This window comes from Tamandua tetradactyla, chromosome 2, assembly GCF_023851605.1.
Source record: "Tamandua tetradactyla isolate mTamTet1 chromosome 2, mTamTet1.pri, whole genome shotgun sequence".
Lineage (NCBI taxonomy): Eukaryota > Metazoa > Chordata > Mammalia > Pilosa > Myrmecophagidae > Tamandua > Tamandua tetradactyla.
The window spans coordinates 116297087-116310909 of NC_135328.1; the positions used below are offsets into that span (position 1 = coordinate 116297087).

A 13823-nucleotide genomic window follows, 5' to 3' on the forward strand; every position below is an offset into this window, starting at 1 on the left:
ATTTCCTCACTTCAAATTGCACAACAACCTATGAGGTAGGACTGTTTTTAACCCAAATTTTCAGGTGGGAAATTTTATATCCTTAATTTAAAGCATTTTCCTATACCAAATTTTGTAAACATGGATTTCAAAGATAATATAATATTCTATTTTATAAATATACTATTGTTAATTTATCAATCCCCTTTCATTGAATACAGCTATAACTTCCAAGTTACATACAATGTGGTAATGAATATCCTAGTAATTGATCTTTTGTCCATATCTCTGTTTTCTTTTGAGAGATTACAAGAAGTGAGACTGTGTATCAAAGTGTCTGTCTTGCTGAATGCTTGCCAGTATTACATTATGAAAACTGTTGCCAGCTGTAGTGGTTTGTTAAAGGCTGCTAGAATGCAATATACCAGAAATGGCATGGCTTTTAAAAAGGAAAGTATTATATTACAAGTCTACAGTTCTAAGGCCAGAAAAATGTCCAAACTAAGGCATTCTGGGAAAGATACTGTTCTAGTTTGCTAGCTGCTGGAATGTGATATACCAGAAATGGAACAGCTTTTAAAAGGGGGAATTTAATAAGTTGCAAGTTTACAGTTCTATGGCCATGAAAATGTCCCAATTAAAGCAAGTCTATAAAAATGTCCAAATTAAGGCACCAACAAGAGGTTACCTTCACTCAAAAAAAAGACTGATGAAGTTCAGGTTCTCTCTCTCAACTGGAAAGGCACATGGCGAACGTGGTGACATCTGCTAGATTTCTCTTCAGGCTTCTTGTTTGATGAAGCTCCCCTAGGAGCATTTTCCTTCTTCGTGTCCAAAGGTCTTTGGCTGTGTGGGCTCTGGTGGTTCTTGTGGCTCTCAAGTGTTTTCCGAAATGTTTCCTCTTTTAAAGGATTCCAGTAAACTAATCAAGACCCACCTGGAAGGGTGGAGTCACATCTCCCTCTAATCAAAAATTAATACCCACTGTCCAAGGCCTGTTTTCCAGGGTTGTGATGATGGATCTTTCTCGGTCTCTCAAGATTCCCCTCGTGGAACCTCTTTTTTTCTATTGTGAGATATAACATATATACAAAGAAGCAATAAACCTCCAAGTACATTTTAACAAGTAGTTATAGAACGGATTTTAAGGTTTGGTATGGGTTACAGTTCCATGATTTTTCATTTTTTCTTTTAGTTGCTCCAAGACACTGGAGACCAACAGAAATATCAATATAATGATTCAGCAGTCATGCCCAGTCATTAGATCCTATCTTCTCTGTTATATTACTCCTTCTCTTTAAATAACATATATACATAAAAGCAATAAATTTCAAAGTACATCACACAATTAGTTGTAGAATAGATTTCAGGGTTTGGTATAGGTTACAATTCCACAATTTTAAGTTTTTACTTCTAGCTGCTCTAAGATACTGGAGACTAAAAGAAATATCAATGTGATGATTCTCAGCAGTTACAGTTGTTTGTTAAACCCTATCTTCTCTGCATAATTCCACCATCACCTTTGATCTTTCTCCCACTCTTTAGGGGTTTTGGGCTATGCCATTCTAACTCTTTCACATTGGGGAGGGGGGGCTGTTGTAATATGTGATAGGGAAGTGGAACTAGCTGATGTTTTGGAGAGGAAGGCCCCTCTGCATTTCAGGACTTATCTGGTCCAGGGACCCATCTGGAGGTTGTAGGTTTTGGAGAGTTACCCTAGCGCATGGAACTTTTGTAGAGTCTTATATAATGCCCTAGGTGTTCTTTAGGATTGGCAGGAACTATTTTGGTGGGGTTTGGCAAGTCATGATAGGTAGCAATGTCTAACTGAAGCTTGTGTAAGAGTGACCTCCAGTGTAGCCTCTCAATTCTATTTGAACTCTCTCAGCCACTGATACTTTATTAGTTACACTTTTCCCCCCTTTTGGTCAGGATGGCATTGTTGATCCCATGGTACCAGGGCCAGGCTCAACCCTGGTGATCATGTCCCACATAGGGAGAGGGCAATGGTTTCACTTGCAGAGTTAGATTTAGAGAGAGAAAGGCCATATCTGAGCCACAAAAGAGGCCCTCCGGAGGTGACTCTCAGACATACCTATGGGTAGGCTGAGCTTCCCTGCTACATATATAAACTTTACAAGAGCAAGCCTCAAGAGACAGTTTGCTTTTAAAATTAATGCCAGGAGGACTGCAATGTACATTTTATGAACCTCTTTTGTTGCTCAGACGTGGCCTCTCTCTCTAAGTCAACTTGGCAGGTGAACTCACTGCACTGCCCCCTACGTGGGACATGACGCCCAGGGGTATAAATCTCCCTGGCAACATGGAACCTGAATCCCAGGGATGAGCCAAGACCCGGCATCACTGGAATGAGAAGGCCTTCCTGGCCAAAAGTGAGAAGGGAGAAATAAGACAAAATAAAGTTTCAGTGGCTGAGAAATTTCAAGCAGAGTCAGGAGGTTGTTTATTACCTATATCTTTTTTTTAAAATTTTTTATGCTATATGACGGGGTCACTTTTCATTACTTTTCCATGTGAGTATCCTGTTATTGTAGCACCATTTGTTGAATTCGTTTGTTTTTTATTTTGTTTTTGCTTGTTTGTTTTTTGGGAAGTGCATGGACTGGGAATTGAACCCAGGTCTCCCACATGGCAGGTGAGAATTCTACCACTGAACTACACTTGTACCCCACTGGAGGCTATTTTTACACATTACGCAGATACCCCTTTTTTGGTTATGGCGTATTGGAGTGGAACTGTGTTCCAGTAGCTTTGATTCTTGAAGAAGACTATGTAACTATATAGCTTTTACAAAGTGACTGTGTGATTGTGAAAACCTTGTGTCTGATGCTTCTTTTATCCAGAGTATGGACAGATGAGAAAAAAAATGGCGGGGGCGGGGGGATAATAAATAAATAAATAATGGGGGAGTGAAAGGGTAGAAATTGGGTGGATTGAAATACTGTGGGTCAATGAGAGGGAGGAGTAAGGAGTATGGGATGTATGAGTTCTTTTTTTTCCTTTTATTTCTTTTCTCTGGAGTGATGCAAATGTTCTAAAAATGATCATGATGATGAATACACAAGTATGTGATGATATTGTGAGCCACTGATTGTATAATATGATTGGGCTATATGTGTATGGATATTTCTCAATAAAAATATATATTTTAAAAAGTTTCCCTTCATGGCTGTGGAAGATCGTGGATATGGTGAAAACTGTATTTGCCCAATAGGACCATAGGACCAAGTAAATCCACCTGGCCTAGGTGGATGAAATCCATACTCTGTATTTCATTAATAAAGCTATTCTTCCCCACCCTAAACTAAGGAGCCAAAGGAAAAAAATGATGGTTTCTATAAGTATGAGACCTCTCTTCTCTCTGCTCAATTAATGAAAGGAAAGAGCACCAAAAATTATACTAACACTAAAGGATCCTAAAGTTGGAGAGAGGGAGTGATTTTCTTTCTACTTCCTGACCTTTTCTGAATTTAGTTTCTCTGGGAATGAGGGCAGGGAGGATGGTTTAGGGAAAAAGGGCAAAAGTTTCTTTATTTGATTGGGTCCAGCTATACTCTTCTGTTGGTTGTGGCTTCTCTGATAAAACTGACTGGACACTAATATCCTCTGTGGGGATGGATCCAAAAGCTGCCTCTCCCATGGAGTGTATGTAGAGAGAGGACCTGCAAGGCACAGTTCCCTCAAGTGGACGGTCCAGAACTGGCTCAATTTCTTCTACGAGCCCCAAATCCAGCTCCTTCCATAGGTAGTTCACTCCATTGCTTCTTGCTGCTGGGCACACCTTCCCAGAAGAAACCGTCAAGACAATCTCATGGGGCTCAAACTTGTGTACCTTCCAAGGGGTCCACTTGGACCATGGGAAAATCACACATACCATGTCCTGCCAGATGGTGGGTGTGCAGGCTATTCCACTTCAGGGCCCCCTCTGCCCTGCCACTCATTTACTTCTGTTCTCAGTCCAGGAGGGCACAGATGTCATCAGCATATCTCTTCCCATAGCAGGCATTCAACCAGAAGGCCAGTATCCTCGTTTTGCTGCTGTCTCTGGCTCTACAGTTCACTCTCGCAGCCTCCTTTGACTGGGCTTTAAGAGGTGAACCTTCTACTCCCTGCCCCACAAGGCCCAAGACCCCTTGACTTCCCTACTACACCCAGGCTCCCCTCATAAAGACTCTAAATGGACACATGGTGGAGTTGGGACGGAATTAATTTTACTGTGCTGTATACCCTAGGTGGTAGTGGCTGGCCCCAGTGGCTGGCACTCTCTTTACAATGTGAAGAACTCAAGTGACCCCTACTTTTCAATTTTTAGGACTCAGGACACAAATTCTGGGGCAATGGGAATGCCCCACTCCAATCCTGATAGGCATTTGCTGACTTCTGCGCCAAATGTGTGGACTTTTCGCACCTGCTGCTGAGCCTTTCTTTGTATTCTTAAATTTAACTTCTTACTATTATTTATGGATTTTTTGCCAAGAGGCCAAATTATGTTGAGTTCCAGAAATACAACATAATTAACAAATTCATCTCTTTGAAATTTTTAAATTAAAAACAATTCAGTTTAATAAATGGGCAGTCTTCTGCCCCCTCCCACTCCTGTTTCATTAGAAAAGGAATACTTTTTTTTTTTAGAAAAGGAATACTTTTTGAAAATGCTTAGATTGTGCTACTAAAATCAGGAGGCACTGATGCATTTAGAACTAAGTAGTAAAAATTAATTATTGAATTACAATATGACTTAGAAATTCTACTCCTAAGAATATGCCCGAAAGAATTGAAAATGGTGCCCAAATACTTGCACAGGATGTTCATAGCAGCACTATTCACAACAGCCACAAGGTAGAAACAACCCAAATGTCCTTCAACAGATGAATGGATGATCAAAATGTGGTATATTCATACAATGGAATGTTATTTAGGCATGAAAAGAAATACAGTTTTGATACATGCTACAATGTGAATTATGTTGAAAACATTATCCTACATGAAAGAAGCCAGACAAAAAGTCATATATTGTATGTCCAGAATAGGTAAATCCATAAAGACAGAAAGCAGATTAATGGGTGTCTGGGGCTAGGGAGATGAGGCTATGAGGATTGATGGCTTAATGGGTACAGGGTTTCCTTTCAGGTTGATGAAAATGTTTTCCAAGTAGCTAGAGGTGATGGTTGCACAACACAGTGAAGGTCCTAAACAGCATTAAATTGTGCACTTTAAAAATGGTTAATTTTATGTGAATTTAACTTTAATTTAAAAATCACTAAATTGGTTTCTAAAATATTAAAACGCAATGTGGAAGCTTTCTCACATTTATTTTACTAACCCGTGGACACCTACTTGACGCTTAATACATCCGCACGATCCAGTTGGCCGGCCGCAACTTGGATTTTTGTTCTTCGGAGGTGAGGCGGGTTTGGCTCTTCCTAGGTCAGGCGGAGAGGGGCGGGGCAGGGGCGGGGCAGGGGCGGGGCGAGCCGGGGAGGAACAGGGCGGGGCGTGGCCGGGCGGCCAGGAGAGGGCGCATCTGGGCAGCGGCCTTCGCCGGTTGCCGGGAGAACCGACGACAACAAAAGGTGCGGGCGGCCGCGCCGCAGGGCGAAGCCGAGGAGCCCTGCACTCGCCGCCGGAGACCCGGGCTTTCCTGAGCCGGTCAGTGCGCGGCGGGCCGGGCGGGCTGGGCGGAGCCGGGTGGGCGCCCTCAGCCGTAGTCGCCGCCCCGGGCTCGCCCTCCTGCCCGCGGCGCCCGTCCCCGGCTCGCTGTTGGGAGGAGGGGCCCGCCGAGGGTCGGGGTCCGCCGCGGGGTGCGCGCCCGGGGGCTGTTGGGGCACCGGCGAGGCCGAAGAAGACGTCCGACGGGGCCCGGGGCAGGGTTGGGACTCCCGGCGACGGCCGGTGCGAGCCCCTTCCGGAGGGAGGGTGGGTCCTGTCCGGCTTTAAGTGGAAGAGCCTGGGGAATAGGGGCGGGCTGACGGCGGTCCGAGCCCCACAGAATCGGGTCGTGTGCAGTTCTCGTGTTTGCGCTTCTAACGGCGGGAGATGAAGAGGGACGCTGAGGCCCACTGCCCCCGAGAGTTTCGTTTTATCTCAGGCCTCCATTTTCCAACAGAGATGTGGAAACTGGCGCATTGTGAGCGCTGAGAAGTGTGCAGCTTCTCTGCTCTGAGGCCGGGATCATTGAGAAAGAGAAAGGGTGCCCGCCCACGTTCTTTTCTTGTCTTTGAAGCACCTTTTAGGTCCATTTATGCCCCCTCCAGTTTTGTGAATCTTTTATTATTTTTTTCCCTCCTTTCTGTTCCCTCATCATCTCCATCTAGTTCAATATGCATAGGGGTACTTTTCTGAGCTCAGATGGATTTACTTTCCATGTGGTGAGAAGTTTCTTATGAAAATATTATTAACACCACAATTTTTAGACAGCCACTACTTCTGAAAAATCAAGGGCACAGGATGGCAAGGGTATGTGGAGGCATCCATTCCTGATTAATCACATGGCATCAGTGATCAAATACTTTTCTTTCATTGGCTCAGAGTTCAAAAATCCATAAAGTATGCTTATATATTATGAGCCAATCAGATTTCACTTTTTAAAAAACATTTACTGGTGACATAATATGCTTCTGACGACTATAATTGATCAGAATCTGAGGACGTGTAAGTGCTATGAATTATCTTTTTGGAAAATGTAAATTCTTGTAAACTGAATTTTTATAAGCCCTATCTTATGGCCTTTATTATCATTTTTTTAATGATTAGAATAGGTGAGTTTTGATTTCTTCCATAGCCAAATTCTTCATAGATAATTCCACTCTAAAAAACCAAGAAAGCAAAAATACCCCAATTACACTTGGGACCTTTTATTAGCAATTTCATTGGAAGCAATTTCCAATGAAATTGGATAGCATGAAAAACAAAACCAAACAAATCTGTATGGTAAAAATATCAAATTTAGGTGTTCAGAGACATGTGGAAGAATCAAGTTATACAGGTCCCTGTAGTTTCTTTGGAAAAGTTTCCAGGACCAAATGGTTAGAGAATCCTTTAGGATCCAAGAAAGGATTTGTTATACAATTGAATATTTATTTTTTTTCAGAGAAGACTCTAATGAAAATGATGAAAACGGCCTGTGTTAGGTGTCTCTGTTTGTTTTGGCCATTGTTGACTCAGTTTTGGGATTTTACAGCCCAAGGGAGCTGATATTTTTTTTACTGTCAGTGGACTCTTACTAGTGATGTAAATGCTTTTGTATACTGGAATACTCTTCAGAGTATCCATTTACGGAATTATAAAAGTAAAATATTGCTGCACGTTTTTTTAATATGCAATTTTATTAAGATATATTCACAGAGCATACAATTCATCCAAATATATACTGTGAGAAGGCTCACAGTATCAAGCTGCAGGGGTTTTTAAAGGCTAGTGGATGTTAAATTTGTCAGCGTTAACATTTCCATAGTAAGTATTGTGTAAAATGCTATTTTAGTTCATTCAGTAGTTTGCTAACTTATTTAATGATAGTGTTTATGACTCAACTTCTCCAAAGAGCCCATCTCCATCCAAATATTATCATAGATTACTTGTTTATGTTAGCTTTTTTTATAGTGTAAACTTTATCCCACCAAGACTTAACATTTTATGAGGCCAAGGATTATGTTCAGTGTGCTTAACACCTGGTTAGTTATTCAGGATTTGTAAAATGAATGATAACACTGAAGGTTTTTCATTTTTTTAAATTTACCTACCAATTTGGTGTTAGTTTATTTAAAAATATTTTTCTCTTTGATTTTTCTTTTTCCTACTATTTTTTTTGCTTGGGCAGACACAGAAAATCAAACCCAGGGCTCCTGTATGGCAAGCAAGAACTCTGCCTGGTGAACCACCGTGGCCCACTCTTTCCTACTATTTTTGATAGTAACTGTATTGAGATACAATTCACTTTCCAGGCAATTCACCCATTTAAAGTATACGTTTCAATGGTTTTTGGTATATTCAGAATTGTGCAACTGTCGCCCAACTAATTTTGAAACATTTTCATTACCCCCCAAAGAAACCTTGAACCCTTTAGCCATCACTCTCCAAATCACCACTCCCTCCTTGCCCAACCCCCCAGCCTTAGGCATTCACTAATCTACTTTCTGTCTTTGTAGATTTTTTATTCTGGACATCTCATATAGATAGAATAATAAAATATGTGGTCTTCACGACTGGCCTCTTTCATTTAGAATAATGTTTTCAAGGTTTATACATGTTGTAGCATATAGCATTACTTCCTTTTTATTGTGGAATAATATCCCATTTGTTCTAGTTTGCAAGCTGCTGGAATGCGTATATCAGAAGTGGAACAGCTTTTATAAAGGGGAATTTTTTAAATTGTAAGTTTACAGTCCTAAGGAACTGAAAGTGTCCAAATTAAGGCACCAATAAGAGGTTACCTTTACTCAGGAGAGGCCATTGATTTGGAACAACTCTGTCAGCTGGGAAGGCACGTGGCTGGTATCTGCTGGTTCCTTGTTCCTGGGCTCCATTGCTTTCAGTCTCTGTCCGTGTGGAGGTTCCTCACTTTGCTTTTCTGGAACTGGCTTTCATTTTTTAGCTTCCCTTGGCTCTCTCCAGGTTCTGGCCTGCTTAACATCTCTTGGTGATGTCTGCTGGGTGCCAAGCATCTCCAAACATCTGTGTCGCTGTTCTCCATGTGCCTATATCTGCTGTGAAGTTTTTGTTAGCTTTGAGACTTCTGTCGTTTGTGAGATTTCTCCCAAATGTTTCCTCTTTTAAAGGGTTCTAGTAAACTAATCAAGACCCACCCGAATGAGTGGGCTCATGTTTCCATCATTCAGAAGTTAATACCCATAATTGAATTTGTCACATCCCCATGGAGATAATGTAATCAACCTAGTTCTAGTTTGCTAGCTGCCGTAATGCAACACACCAGAGGATTGGCTTTCAATAAAAGGGGATTTCTTTAGTTAACATATAGATCTCTTCAGAGGAAAGGCAGCTAACTTTCGACTGAGATTCTTTCTTATGTGGGAAGGCACAGGGCGATCTCTGCTGGCCTTCTCTACAGGCCTCTGGGTTCCAGCAACTTTCCCCTAGGTGGTTCCTTTCTGTGTCTCCAAAGGCCTGGGCTGAGCTGTGAATGCTGAAATGAGGTATACTGAGCTGCTTGGGCTGTGCTACCTTGCGCTCTCATTTAAGCACCAGCCAGTTAAATCAATCATCATTCATTATAGCAGGCAGGCCACCTAGCTGACTGCAGATGTAATGAGCAACAGGTGAGGTTCATGTACCATTGGCTCATGTCCACAGCAACAGAACTAGGTACCTTCACCTGGCCAAGTTGACAACTGAATCTAACTACCACAAGAGGGATTAAGAGAAATGTTTGCTCCCACAAGGTTGGATAAGGATTAAAACATGGCTTTTCAAGGGAACATAATACTTCCAAACAGGCATACCGTTGAATTGATATACCACATTTTACTTATCTGTTCATCAGTGGATGGACATTGGGTTTCTCCATTTTTTGGTTATTTTGCAGTGCTGCCATGAACACTGTACAAGTTTTGTGGGGACGTATGTTTTAATTTCCTTTTTTTTATCATTCCGTTCTACATATATAATCAGTATTTCACAATATCATCACATAGTTGTATATTCATCATCATGATCATTTCTTGGAACATTTGCATCTATTCAGAAAAAGAAATAAAAAGAAAACAGAAAAAAATGCATACATGCCATACCGCTTACCCCTCCTTTTCATTGACCACTAGCATTTCAAACTAAATTTATTTTAAAATTTGTTCCCCGTTATTTATTTTTATTCCATATGTTCTAATTGTCTGTTGATAAGGTAGATAAAAGGAGCATCAGGCACAAGGTTTTCACAATCACACAGTCATATTGTGAAAGCTTTATCATTATACAATCATCTTCAAGAAACGTGGCTACTGGAACACAGCTCTAAATTTTCAGACAGTTTCCTCCAACCTCTCCATTACATCTTGAATAGCAGGATGATATCTACTTAATGTGTAAGAATAACCTCCAGGATAACCTCTCGACTCCGTTTGGAATCTCTCAGCAATTGACACTTTATTTTGTCTCATTTCACTCTTTCCCCTTTTGGTCAAGAAAGTTTTCTCAATCCCTTGATGCTGAGTCTCAGCTCATTCTAGAATTTTTGTCCCACCTTGCCAGGAAGGTCCACATCCCTGGGAGGCATGCCGCACATAGACAGGGGAAGAGTGGTGAGTTTGCTTGTTGTGTTGGCTGGAGAGAGAGGCCACATCTGAGCAACAAAAGAGGTTCTCTTGGAGGTGACTCTTAGGCCTAATTTTAAGTAGGCCTGACCTATCCTTTGTGGGGTTAAGTTTCATATGAACAAACCCCAAGACTGGAGGCTCAGCCTATAGCTTTGGTTGTCCACACTGCTTGTGGGAATACCAAGAATTTGACTTGGGGAAGTTGAATTTCCCCTCGTTCTCATCATTCCCCAAAGGGGACTTTGCAATTACTTTTCCACTCACTGATTAAATCACTCTGGGATTTATCAGGGCATCACTCTGGACAAACCTACAAAATCTCATGTTCTACTCAAGGTTCCATGTACTTATGGTGTTCAATTAAGCTGTCTACATAAGTTGTATTAGGAAATGCACTAGTCAAAATATAAATTTTGTACCAAACATTTTTTCTCAAGTCTCACACATAAATTGAAATTTTAAAGTATTAATTACCATCTATTTTCAGCACCCTGCAGTAATGACATTCCTTTGTTCTTCCTCATGCAAAAACATTTTTAAAATTTGTACATTTAGTCACTATCATTATACACTATAGGCATTCCTAGACTATACCATCTCAGTCTTTATTATCTATGTTTCTTTCAGATTTCATTTGTGTCCGCAGCTCTCCTCCCTTATCATTCTCACATTCAGCTTCATTCAGTGTTTTAACATAATTGTATTAACAGTTAGGTAGTATTGTGCTGTCCATTTCTGAGTTTTTACAATCAGTCTTGTTGCACAATCTGTATCCCTTCAGATTACCCAATATCTTACCCTATTTCTATCTCCTGATGGTCTCTGTTACCAACGAATTCTCCAAGTTTGTTCACAAATGTCAGTTCATATCAGTGAGGCCATACAGTATATGTCCTTTTGTTTCTGACTAATATCACTCAGCATAATGTCCTTAAGGTCCATCCATGTTGTTACATACTTCATAACTTTATTCTGTCTTGCAGCTGCATAATATTCCATCATATGTATATACCACCGTTTGTTTAACCACTCATCTGTTGATGGACATTTTGGCTGTTTCCATCTCTTTGCAATTGTAAATAATGCTGCTGTAAACATTGGTGTGCAAATGTCCATTTGTGTCCTTGCCCTCATGTCCTTTGAGTAGATACCTAGCAATGGTATTGATGTGTCATATAGCAATTCTATACTCAGCTTTTGGAGGAACCACCAAACTGCCTTCCACAGCAGTTGTACCATTTGACATTCCCACCAACAGTGGATAAGTGTCCCTCTTTCTCCATATCCTCTCCAGCACTTGTCATTTTCTGTTTTATTGATAATGGTCATTCTGGTGGGTGTGAGATGATATCTCATTGTGGCCAGGGACGTTGAGCATCTCTTCATGTGCCTTTTGGCCATTTGTATTTCCTCTTCTGAGAAGTATCTGTTCATGTCTTTTGCCCATTTTGTAATTGGGTTGGCTGTCTTTTTGTTGTTGAGTTGAACAATCTCTTTATAAATTCTGGATACTACACCTTCATCTGATATGTCATTTCCAAATATTGTCTCCCATTGTGTCGACTGACTGTCTTTTTACTTTCTTGACGAAGCTCTTTGATGCGCAAAAGTGTTTAAATTTGGGGAGTTTCCATGTATTTATTTCTTGAGAGTTTTATTTCTTCCTTTCCAATTTTGATGCCTTGTATTTCTTTTTTTTTTTTTGTCTAATTGCTCTGGCTAGAACCTCCAACACATTGTTGAATAACAGTGGTGATAGTGGACATCCTTGTCTTGTTCCTGATCTTAGGTGGAAAGTTTTCAGTATTTCCCCATTGAGGATGATGTTAGCTGTGGATTTTTCATATATTCCCTTTATCATTTTGAGGAAGTTCCCTTCTATTCCTATCCTTTGAAGTGTTTTCAACAGGAAAGGATGTTGAATTTTGTCAAATGCCTTTTCTGCATCAGTCGAGATGATCATGTGGTTTTTCTGTTTGGATTTGTTGATATGGTGTATTACATTAATTGATTTTCTTATGTTGAACCATCCTTGCATACCTGGGATGAATCCTATTGGTGATGATGTATAATTCTTTTAATGTGTTGCTGGATTTGATTTGCTAGAATTTTGGTGAGGATTTTTGCCTCTATATTCATTAGAGAGATTGGTCTGTAGTTTTCTTTTCTTGTAATATCTTTGTCTGGTTTTGGTATGAAGGTGATGTTGGCTTCATAGAATGAGTTAGGTAGCTTTCCTTCCTCTTGAGTTTTTTTGAAGAATTTGAGCAGGATTGGTACTAATTCTTTCTGAAATGTTTGGTAGAATTCACATATGAAGCCATCTGGTCCTGGACTTTTCTTTTGGGGAGCTTCTTAATGACTGATACAATTTCTTTCCTTATGATTGGTTATTGAGGTCATCTATTTCTTCTCAAGTCAAATTGGTTGTTCATGCCTTTCTAGAAAGTTTTCCATTTCATCTACATTGTCGTGTTTATTAGCATAAAGTTGTTCATAGTATCCTGTCATTACTTCCTTTATTTCTGTGGGGTCATGGTTATGTCTCCACTTCCATTTCTGATCTTATTTATTTGCAACCTATCTCTTCTGCTTTTTGTAATCTTGCTGTGGGTCCATCAATGTTATTGATTTTCTCATAAAACCAGCTTCTGGTTTGTTGATTTTCTCAATTGTTTTCATGCTCTCAGTCTCATTTATTTCTGCTCTAATCTTCATTATTCCTTTCCTTTTGCTTGTTTTGGGGTTAGTTTGCTGTTCTTTCTCTACTTCTTCCAAGTGAACAGTTAATTCCTCGATTTTTGCCCTTTTTTCTTTTTTTGATATATGCATTTAGGGCAATAAATTTCCCTCTTAGCACTGTCTTTGTTGCATCTCATAAGTTTTGATATGTTGTGTTTTCATTTTCATTTTCCTCGAGGTATTGACTGATTTTCTTGTAATTTCTTCCTTGACCCACTGTTTGTTGAAGAGTGTGTTGTTGAGCCTCCACATATTTGTGAATTTCTGGTACTTTGCCTATTATTGATTTCCAACTTCATTCCTTTATGATCTGAGAAAGTGTTTTGTGTGATTTCAGTCTTTTTAAATTTATTGAGACTTGCTTTGTTATTCAGCATGTGGTCTATCCTTGAGAATGATCTGAGCTCTTGAGAAAAAGGTGTATTCTGTTTTTTGTGGGGTGTAATATTCTATAATTGTTAAGTCTAGCTCATTTATTGTATTATTCAGATTCTCTTTTTTAAATTGATCCTCTGTCTGTATGTTCTGTCCATTGATGAGTGTGTGGAATTGAAGTCTCCAACTATTATGGTACTGTGTCTATTTCTCTTTTCAGTGTTTTCTATGTTTGCCTCATGTATTTTGGAACATTCTGACTTGGTGCATAAGTATGATTGTTATGTCTTTTTGAATTGTTCCTTTTATTAATACAGAGTGTCCTGCTTTGTCTCTTTTAACTGTTTTACATTTGAAGTCTAATTTGTTGGACATTAGTTTAGCTACTCCTGCTCTTGCATGAAATGTCTTTTCCCAACCTTTCACTTTCAGCTTATGTTT

At 40.0% G+C, this 13823-nt stretch overlaps 1 protein-coding gene across 6 annotated transcripts in view; it reads left to right on the forward strand.

Annotated features, from left to right (window-relative positions):
- KIF27 (kinesin family member 27) overlaps positions 1 to 13823 on the forward strand; it is a 220814-nt gene that overhangs the window by 44544 nt on the left and 162447 nt on the right. For 2 of the 6 annotated variants that reach the window (XM_077148571.1, XM_077148576.1), the window contains exon 1: positions 5485 to 5649. The exons of 1 other annotated variant lie outside the window; for it this stretch is intronic. The gene's annotated coding sequence lies outside the window, so the exon portion shown is untranslated. Of the gene's footprint in view, positions 1 to 5482; positions 5650 to 13823 lie in introns of those variants that run through there. 3 more of the 6 variants (XM_077148575.1, XM_077148574.1, XM_077148572.1) reach the window with 3 other exon arrangements.